The sequence below is a fragment of the Crocuta crocuta genome, unplaced genomic scaffold (assembly GCF_008692635.1).
Source record: "Crocuta crocuta isolate KB4526 unplaced genomic scaffold, BGI_CrCroc_1.0 scaffold90, whole genome shotgun sequence".
Classification (NCBI taxonomy): Eukaryota; Metazoa; Chordata; class Mammalia; order Carnivora; family Hyaenidae; genus Crocuta; species Crocuta crocuta.
In genome coordinates, this window is record NW_027527449.1 from 3,498,957 (window position 1) to 3,510,150 (window position 11,194).

The following is an 11,194-nucleotide window of genomic DNA, read 5'->3' on the forward strand; positions in this document are numbered from 1 at the left end:
TTTCCCAGATTCCTAACAAGTCTCCTCCCCTTCTCCCCATGAACACACATTTGAGTCACATGGGGGCACTTTTCTATACCTTGAGAGCTCCAGATTTCTTCCCGCCTGGTCCGGAAGACAGACCCAGCCACACAGTCCCTGTGTTGTTGGGAGGCTAGTTGAGTAAACAGATGGAGAAGAAGAGTTTTGCTTTAAATATCACGATATTAAGAAGAGAAGTACAGAATGTAATGGCAGTGTGCTGTGTGGCCCTCAACCTACTCTGGGAGTCAGGGACCCTTTCCAGGGGAGCTGAGGATGTGCTGCTGAACTAGAGAACTATCCTTACTAGAAGGATAAGTGGAGTTAGCTAGAAAGGAGTGGGATGAGACTGTTTTGGGGACAGAGGAAAGCACATGTGTAGAAACTTGATGGGGGGAGAAACTTGATGGCTTAGATGGACCAGAAGGGATCCGTGTGTGTGTATGTGCGTGCGTGCGTTTACAATCACATAATTGGATCTTCAAAGGCAGCAAAGGGCCTTCCCCGCTCCGGTTCCCTTCGCTGCAGACACCTGTAGCCTCACGTCCTGCGTGGCCTTCCACAGGAGCTTGGGCACGGATAGGCGCATAGACGGCGATTTAGTTTCCTCCCTCTTTTTTACACAAATAGCAAAATGTTATACAGACTGTTTGGCATATGTTCCTTTTCTCGGTTAACATGTTTTAGACCCCGTTCCATGGCGGTGAGTTGGCCCGCAGCCCTCAGGAGCCCCCAGGTGTCCTCTGACACTGGCCTCCCCTTGTGGAAGGCGAGGAGACCCCGGAGAACAACGCCGGCGCTCCGGGCGTCGGTGGCGGTTGTAACGAGCAGAGGGAACTGTCATGCATGGCTTGCTTGGGTGGTGGCAGGACAGGTGGGTTCCTGTGCCCGCCCCCCAGACAGTGGAGGTCTGTTTGGAGGCCCTGCTTGGGTTCAGGTGTCATCAGCATCGCATCACTGTTGCAAGGCACTGTCCGCCGAGCAACCTCTGGGAGCGGGTAAGGCAAGCCGAGCCTACTTTCGAAGAACAGGGGAGGCGGTCAGGAGTCTCTGATGCCCAGGTCCAGTTCACGGGTCAGTCGGCAGCTAGGCCTTTGCGATGACCTCTCCAACCTATTTCATTCTTTCTTATGGCTGCATGGGATTCTGTTGCAACTATATATCTAACTCCAGTACGTCTAATCAGCGCAGTATTGCAGAGGTAGAAGATAACGAGTAAGCCGTTAATATTTCAGGCGGGAGGTGATGTGGCCTCGGATTCAAATAGTGGGGGTGGAGCTTATGTGATCAGCTGGTCTACAACAAAGGAGGCCAGAATATACAGTGGGGACCAAACCATAAATGTGAGGCCTGAAACCCTAAAATTTCTAAAAGAAAACACAGGCAGTGATCACTTGAGCATCGCCTTAGTAAAGACATATTTATGGATATGTCCTTGTAGACAAGGGAAACAAAGGCAAAAATAAACTATTGGGACTGCACCAAAATAAAAAGCTTTTGCATAGCAAAAGAAACGCTCAACAGAACAAAAAGGCAACCTACTGAATGGGAGAAGATATTTGTAAGTGATATATCTGATAAAGGATTAATATCCAAAAAATATAAAGAACTTATACTCAGCACCAAAAATCACCAGCAATCTAATTAAGAAAAAGGGGAGAGAACTTGAAAGACATATTTCCAAAGAAGACATACAGATGGCCAAACGACACATGAAAGGATGCTCAGTATCACTCATCAACAGGGAAATGCAAATCAAACCACAGTGAGATATCACCTCACACCTGTCAGAATGACTAGCATAACAAAGACAAGAAATAAGAAGAGTTGGCAAGGATGTGGAGAAAAGGAACCCTTGTGCATTGTTGATGGTAAACTGGTGAAGCCACTGTGGAAAATGGTATGGAGGTTCCTCAAAAAATTAAAAACAGAAATACCATGAGATCCAGTAATTTCACTCCTGGGTATTTATCCAAAAATAGTGAAAACGCTAATTTGAAGAGATATTTGCAGTGCTGTGTTTATTGCAGCATTAATTACAATAGCCAAGATGTCAAAGCAACCTAAGTATCCATTCATTGATGAATAGATCAAGAAGATGTGGATATATAAATGGAATTTTATTCAGCCATAAAAGAGAATGAAATCTGGCCATTTGTGACAGCATAGATGGACTTTGAGGGTATTAAGTGAAATAAGATAGAGGGACAAATGCCATATAATTTCACTTATATGTGGGATCTAGAAAACAAAACAGATGAACACATGAAAAAGTGAAAAAAACAAACAAACAAATACAGAGAACAACTTGGTGGTTGCCAGAGGGGAGGTGGGTGGGAGTGAGGGCGAAATAGGTGAAGGGGCTTAAGAGGTACAGAGTTCCAGTTATAAAATAAGTAAGTCACGGAGATGAGAAGTATGGCATAGGGAATGTAGTCAATAATATTGTAAGCACATTGTATAGTAACAGACGGCAACTGCACTTACTGTGGTGAGCACTGAGTGATGTGTAGAGTTGTTGAGTCACTGTGTTGTAGACCTGAAACTAACAGAATGTTGTATGTCAATGGTATGTCAATAATTTTTCTTAAAGAAAAATAGTGGTGATGGAAAGAGAGTTTAAGTGGCTGTATACCAGAGAGATTTAGTGTTAAACAGCAGAAGGATCTGTTGATTATTTATTTATTTATTTTTTAAGGTTTATTTATTTTTGAGAGAGAGAGACAGAGTGAGAGTGGGGAGGGGCAGAGAGGAGACACAGAATCCGAAGCAGCTCCAGGCTCTGNGACAGAATGCAAGTGGGGAAGGGGCAGAGAGAGGGAGTCACTGAATCCAAAGCAGGTTCCAGGCTCCGAGCTGACAGCACAGAGCCTGACGTGGGGCTCGAACCCACGAACTGCAAGATCATGACCTGAGCCGAAGTCGGACTCTGTATCAACCATGGTGTCCTGGGTTAAGCCTGGAAGGGTTTATGGGGAGCGAGAAGACTGGAAATGATCAAAAGCTGATCATTTTGGGATCCTGCATCACAAAGTGAGGTCTGTATGCTGAGAGGTTAACATATGAAATCACACATAAACCCAAAAAACTTATTGGAGATGCATAGATGTGTGTGTGCGTGCACACACGCGTGCACAGTGCATGGGAATACATACACACACACAAGCGACAGTGAAAGAGTAGTGTAAATGGAGGTTGTGTACAGAGTCATTGAGGGTTTGATGGCCCAGCCTCCTGAAGACTGAGGCTAATCTAGAGAAATCAAGATCGAAAGTCCTAGTTTTTCTTTGAGACTTGCTAACACCAAGTGGAAATCTAATTTGCAAAAAGAGAACAGAAGAAAAGCTGCCTTCTGTTTTAGTGGGGGCTGACTTTTTGTCTGTTAGTCTGATTTCCGGTAAAAGTTCCCCAGTTCCTGTGGCATCCAATGGGAGAAAAGTTTTTACTCTACATTTGCTTTTTGTTAGTGTACTTTTTTTTCTTTTTAAGTAAGCTCTATGTTCTGTGTGGTGCTTGAACTCATGACTCCAAGATCAAGAGTCACTTGCTCTACTGACCGAGCCTAGCCAAGCACCTCTACGTTTGCTTTTTCTTCTGTTAAATCTGAGACTTTTTCCCTTACCGCAGTCTCCAACTGAAGTGTACGTTCTCATCTTGTATCAAGAGGAGCCTGGCGGAGCAGGGCTGGTGGGAATACAGGGTTTGCTTTTGGAATACCTTCAACAAAGGTGTTCGAGTTTGCAAGTGGTGCCAAGAAATGGCGTTTCCTCTCCCAGTAAAGCTCTTATATGTAATCATTGTATGCATCTGAGTTTGAGCCAAAATGTTATAGGTTTAAATGCTCTGGTGACAAATGAGCCTCCTTTTTTTTCTTTTGAAAGCCCTTACTGAATGATCATATTTTGGAAAGTTTCGCACATAGTGCTGTAAGGAAAATTGTGCTTCATATAATCTTCCCCTTGTAGTAGTAGGTATTGGGGGTTGTAGTAAAGGTTGTTGACCTGTGCAGATGCTAAGGACAGCACCTCATGGGCTCTATTGTAGTATATCTCAACGCCGTGAAGAAGATATTACTGACTTCATTGATCACAAGGAGACAGGCATCTCGTCTCAGTACCTGCTGGTTGATATTTACAGCATGCCTTCTAGGGTTGAGGGCACTTTTTCTAGGAACACAGGGAATACAGATGAAACTGAAGCTCTGCAGTCTTCAAGTTCAGTCACACTTTCAGTTAGCCTCATGGATCATTGGCCCCTAACCTGTCATCTCCCGCCTTTACCACAAGGGCTTCTGTAAGATTTATCATTGTTGATGTGGCCTTTAATTTGGCTGAGGTAGTGTCTTTCAGGGTTTTTTCTTTTTTTTGCTAGAGAGTTACCTCTTCTGTCCCCCTCCCCCTGCTGGCCTGTGGGGAAGGAAATCGCCACGTGTAGCCCTCACTGAGGGAGTGGGGAATTCTGCTCTGCCTCCTCGAAGGTGCAGTGTGTGCATACATGACAACAGTGCTTTTATCTGGCTATAGAACATTTGAAACCTAAATGAAAACAGTATTGTTACAACACCTGAGGTCCACAAAACTGCTGTCTTTAAAGTGCTAAAATGCCAGTGGAGGATTTCGAGGAACACCTCAGTGAATGGGGAGACATGGTCATCTACTGGAAGACGAAATAGTAAGGACATCCACTCTTCTCAAATTGAGTAAACTCAATTCCAGTAAAAATCTCAACAGGCTTCGTTTTTCTAGATAGACACAAGCTGATTCTGAAATTGATGAAGAGGTAAAGGAGCTAGAAAAAAGAATTTTGCCAAAGAAGCATAAGCTTGGAGGAATCACACTGTCCAGTGAGAAGACTTCCTGTGAAGCTCTAAGAACTGTAGTAGCCAGGGTTCACCAGAGAAACCGCTGGGAGGAGATCTGTTCCAGGAATTGGCCCACACGATTGCGGAAGCTGGTGAGTCCACAGTCTGCAGGGGAGGCTAGCAGCTGAAGCCCCAGGGAAGAGTTGGTGTAGCTGGAGTCTGAGGGGAGTCTGTACGCAGAATCTCCTCTTCTGGGATCCATCTTTTTTTTTTTTTTTTTTCCTTTTAAGGCCTTAACATCTAATGTTAATTTCTTCCAGAAAGTACCTTCACAGTGACATCTAGACTCAGGCTTGACCAACTGTCTGGGTACTGTGGCTGAGCCAAGTCGACATATAAGATTAACCACCAGTCATTAAGACAGTGTGATATCCATGGAGGGCAGATGTGTAGATCAATGGGATGTAATAGAGAATCCAGAGATAAGCACACAAATATGGGCAATTGACTTTTGAAAGAGGCTCAAATGCAGTTTAATGAAGAAAAGATACCTTTTCCCCCAACAAATAAAATTAGAACAATTGAATATCTATGCAAAAAAATAAACCTGCATGTAAACTTAACATTCTATACAGGAGTAAACTCAAAATAGATCATATATGTAAATGTAAAATTTTAAATGAAAATTTTAGAGAAAGTATCAGAGAAACTTTTCATGACCTTCTGTTAGGCAAAGTTTTAGACATGATACCAAATACATGATTCACAGAAAAGAACGTAGCTTAGACTTCAACAAAATTAAGCACTTCTGTGAAAGATGTTTTTAAGACAATGAAAAATCAAATTAAAGGGGGTGCCTGCTGGCTCAGTTGGTGGTGGAACGTGTGATTCTTGATCTCGGGGTTGTAAATTCAAACCCCACATTAGGTGTGGAGATTAGTTAAAACTAAAGTCCTTAAAAGAAAAAGAAAAGAAAAAGAAAAAGCAACCTCCAGATTTGGAGAAAATATTTGCAAATCACATATCTGACTATATTTTATATATTCTCAAAACTCAACTATTGGAAACATAAAATCCAATTTAAAAATGTCCAAAAGAAAACCTATATGAAAAACCCACATCCTCAATGTGGAAAATTGGAGAGCTTTTCCTCTAGGGTCAGGAGTAAGACAGATGTCTACCCTCACCACTGTTATTCAGCATAGTGTTGGAAGCCCTAGCCAGCTATCAGACAACAACAAGAAATAAAAGGCATTCCAATCAGCATGGAAGAAGTAAATCTCTCACTATTTGCAAATGACATGATACTCTATACGGAAAACTTGTAAGATTCCACCAAAAAACTGCTAGAACTGATAACACATTCAGTAAAGTCGCAGGATACAAAGTCAATGTACAGAAATCTGTTGCATTTTTATACATCAGCAAGAAAGCAGCAGAAATTAAGAAATCATTCCATTTACAACTGCACCAAAAACATTGAGATACCTAGGAATACACCTAACTAAAGAGGTGATAGACCTGTTCTCTGAAAACTATAAAACACTGATGACAGAAATTGAAAATGACACAAAGAAATGGAAAGATATTCCATGCTCATGGATTGGAAGAACAAATATTGTTAGAATGTCTATACTACCCAAAGCAATGTACACATTTAATGCACTCTCTAGCAAAATACCAACTGCATTTTTTATGTAACTGGAACAAACAATCCTAAAATTTGTATGGAACCATAAAAGACCCTGAATAGCAAAAAGTAATCTTGAAAAGAAAAGCAAAACTGAAAGCACCACAATTCTAGACTTCAAGTTATATTACAAGGCTGTAGTAATCAAAATAGTATGGTACTGGTACAAAAATAGACATACAGATCAGTGGAACAGAATAGAAAACCCAGAAATGAACCTGTAACTATACTGTCAATTAATCTTTGACAAGGTGCTCGCTTCGGCAGCACATATACTAAAAAATTAATCTTTGACAAGGCAGGAAAGAATATCCAATGGGAAAAAAGTCTCTTCAACAAATGGCACAGGGAAAACTGGACAGCTACATGTAAAAGAATGAAACTGGACCACTTTCTTATAGAAGACACAAAACACAATTCGAAATGGATTAAAGACCTTAAATGTGAGATCTGAAACCATAGAAATACCAGAAGAGAATACAGGCAGTAACTTCTTTGTTACTGGCTATAGCAACTTCTTCCTAGATATGTCTCCTGCGGCAAGGGAAAAAGAGCAAAAGTAAATTACTGGGACTTCATGAAAATAAAGAGCTTCTGAACAGCAAAGGGAACAATTAACAAAACTAAAAGATGACTATGGAATGGGAGAAGATATTTACAAATGACATACCTGTTAAAGGGTTATTATTCAAAAAACAAATAACCAATTAAAAAATTGGCAGAAGACATGAATAGGCATTTTTCCAAAGAAGATATACAGATGGCCAACAGACACATGAAAAGATATTCAACATCACCAATCATCAGGGACATGCAGACCAGAACCACAGTGAGTTATCACCTCACGTCTGTCAGAATGCCTAAAATCAACAAGAAACAGCAGGTGCTGGTGAGGATGTGGAGAAAGGGGAGCCCTTTTGCACCGGTGGTGGGAATGCACACTGGTGCAGCCACTATAGAAAACAGTCTGGAGCTTCCTCAAAAAGTTAAAAATAGCGCTACGCTACAATCTGGCAATTGCACTACTAGATGTTTACCCAAAGGATACAAAAATACTAATTCAGAGGTATACATGCACTCTGATGTTTATAGCAGCATTGTCAAATTGTAGAAAGAGCCCAAGTGTCCATCAACTGATGAATGGATAAAGAAGATGTGATGTCTGGATATAATAGAATATTAATTACTCAGCCATGAAAAAGAATGAAATATTGTCATTTGCAACAACATGGATGGAGCTAGAGAGTCTTATGCTAGGCTATATAAGTCAGTCAGAGAAAGACAAATACTGTGTGATTTCATTCATATGTAGAGTCTAAGAAACAAACTAGCAAAGGGGGAAAAAAACAGGCAAACCAAGAAGCAGACTCTAACTACAGAGAACACACTGATGGTCACCAGAGAGGAGGGGGTGGGGGTGGGGGAAAGAGGGGATGGGAATTAAGGCGGGCACTTGTCGTGATGAGGACCAGGTGATGTGGTATGAAAGTGTTAAGTCACTATATTGTATGCCTGAAACTAATATTAATGCTGTATGTTAACTGGAATTTAAATAAAAACTTGAAAAATTGCTTAAAAGGTTTGAATAGACGTGCCACCACAGAGGATATACAAATGGTAAATAAGAGAATGAAAAGATACGCAGCATCATTAGCTTTTGGGGAAATGCAAATTAAAACCACAGCGCTGTTACCACTGCCTGCCTATTAAAAAGGCTAAAATGAAAAAAATGGTGACAATAGCGAGTGCTGATGAGGATGTGAAGTGCCTGGCACTCTCATGGGTTGCTGTTGATGGACTGTGGAATGGAAAAAAATTCTGGAAAAAAAATTGTCTAGCTTGTTGTAAAGTTACATACAACTTAACATATGACCCAACAATCCCAATTCTCCATATGTTTTCTGGAGAAGTAAAACTTACATTTACTCCAGAACCTGTACATGAATGTTTCTAGCAGCTCTGGTCTAAATGCCCCCTACCTGGAAATACCCAATGTTCTTCAGTGGGTGTGTGAACACCGCTCAGCAGCAAAAATGAAGGCAAGAGACTGGCTGAATCTCAGACATCTTACTGAGCGAAAGACTTGGGTCTCAAAAGGTTATAGACTGTAGGATTCCATGGATAGGAGATACTCAAAAAGATCAATTTAGGGGTGGTTGGGTGGCTCAGTCAGTTAAGTGTCCAACTTCAGCTCAGATCATGATCTCACAGCCTTGAGTTCGAGCTTTGCATTGGGCTCTGCACTGACAGCTCAGAGCCTGGAGCCTGCTTCGGAATCTGTGTCTCCCCGTCTCTCTGTCCCTCCTTTGCTTGTCCTCCTCTCTCTCTCTCTCTCTCATAAATAATAAATGAATAAACTTTAACAAATATAAAGATAAATTTATAGCACTAGAGAACAAAGCAGTGTTTGCCAGGGTTTGGCGGTGGGGTGGGTAAAGGACCCTGTAACTACAAAGAGATCAAATGAGGGAGTTTATCAGTGTGCTGGAAGTGTCCTGCATTCTCATCATGGTGGTGGCAGAGCTAATCAATACATTTGCTAAAATTCACAGACTGAACACTCTGCAAAATACCAGTTTAATTGCGGGTCAATTAAAAATAGCTCATTATAAAAAGAACACATTAAGGTCAACACAATTAAAACTTTGTGTTTATCCATGTCCATGACTGTTACTCATTTACCACTCTTGCTCTGTAGTCTTCTGTTCTAGAGACACAGCCGCCGGACATTTGGTCCAGATCCGGTTTTACCCTGTCAGGGACAGTGCTGCTCCCGGCGTTTCTTACACGGCTCTGCAGGGGCACGTACACGGGGGACTCCCAGGAGTGTGTACCTAGGGCTGGATTTGTTGGGTTGGACAGTTGCATGTGCACCTTACTAGGCAAAGTCAACTTTTCAAAAGAAAATTTTTTTGTAAAGCACCTTGCACTCCAGCAGTAAGTGACATTTCCCATTTATCTACATTCTTGGCAACACTTGAATTTGACTTCTAAAGCTTTTTTCACTGGGTAGGTTTCAATTGGGATCTCTGTGGTTGAATATATTATGTAGAGAGGCCATTTGGTTTCCTCTTCCTAGAAATTTCTGGGGGATGGGGGCTTTTTTTTTTTTTTTTTGATTGCTCATTTTTTTATTGGTTTGTTAGTTTTTTATGGATTCTTAAGAGTTCCGTATATATTTTAGAAACACATCCTTGTGAGTTATATGTGTTGTGGGTATCTTCTAGTTTATGGCCTATTTTTGACTCTCTTTTGGAGTTCTTTGCGAATAGTAAGTTCTTAATATAGTCAGATCTGTCTGTCTTTTTTTTCCTGATTGTGCCTGTTTCCTGTTCAAGAAACCTGTGTCTTGAATCCTGAGGTCATAAAGCATTCTGCTCTATTATCTTTGCAAAGCATTAGCGATTTGCCTTTCACATGTGGGTCTTCAAATCCCTACGACTTGGTTTTTGAGTATGGGATGTAGGGTGAGGCCATTTTCACTTTTCCCCCTGTGGGCCTGACTTCTCACCACAGCACTCTGTATCCAAACATCCAACTTTTCCCACTGAGCAGCCGTGGTACCTCCTCCAGCTCGGTTTCTGTACGTGAAGTGTCAGTCTTTGTGTGGGTTGGTCTGGTTTTATATTGCTGTTCAGTTCTAGAATAAATTTCAGTATTTGGTAGGGAAGGTCTCCTAGGCTATTTGTACGAAGACAGTGACTACATTTGCAAATAACGACATTCTTGTTCTTTCTTGCTTTATCCTTAATCCTTTTTCCCCCCTTTTTCTTACCATACAGTACTAGCTTAGATTTGCAATACAGTGTTGAATTCAAGTAGTAATAATGGGGATCTTTGTTTTGCTGTAAATCTTACAGGAAATGCTTTCAATGTAAATAGGTATTTTGTGGACACCTTTATCAGGTTAAGGAAGTTCCCACCTATTCCTAGCAAGCTAAGAGTTGTTTTTTTAAATGATGTTGAATTTTATCAAAAGGTTTTCTGTTCTTTTTGAGATAACCAAGTGCTTTTTTTTCCTTTCTGATGAATGGCACAAATTTCATTAAATGAATTAGTTGATATTTTAATGTTAAGCCAACCTTGCATTCCTGGGATGAACTTAAGTCGGTTATGAATTATTTTTCAGAGTTTTATTTGCCAGTACTTGTTATTTTCCAAATCTAAAAAGCTGTTTATGTAAGATGCATTCCTATTTCAAGAATGTTAAATTTCCTTTATTTTTTTTAAATGGCTAATGATGATTATAGATTGTAGAATGTATTGTGGTTTTAGAGATGTGAAAATATTTGAAATGTTATGTCTTAATGCCAATTAAATGTTCTATTATTTTATGTTTTGTATTTCTGTTTTTAAGTGAACTCAATCCACAGTTGTCCTTCCTCATTCTTTTCTTGTCAAACTTAGGTATTAAGGCTGTGCACCATGATAAAATAAGTTGAGTAATGTGTTTACTTTTTTGATATTCTTGAATAGTTGACGTAATATTCTCTTTATTCTATTCTTGACTTCTTGGTTGAACAAGCCTATAAAATCATACAGGTGTAACATTTTAACTGCTGATACAGTTTCTTTAATGTTTATGAAACTCTTTAGTTTTTTTTAAAATTTATTTATTTAAGTAATCTCTACACCAACATGGGGCTCAAACTCATGACCCCAAGATCAAGAATCACATGCTT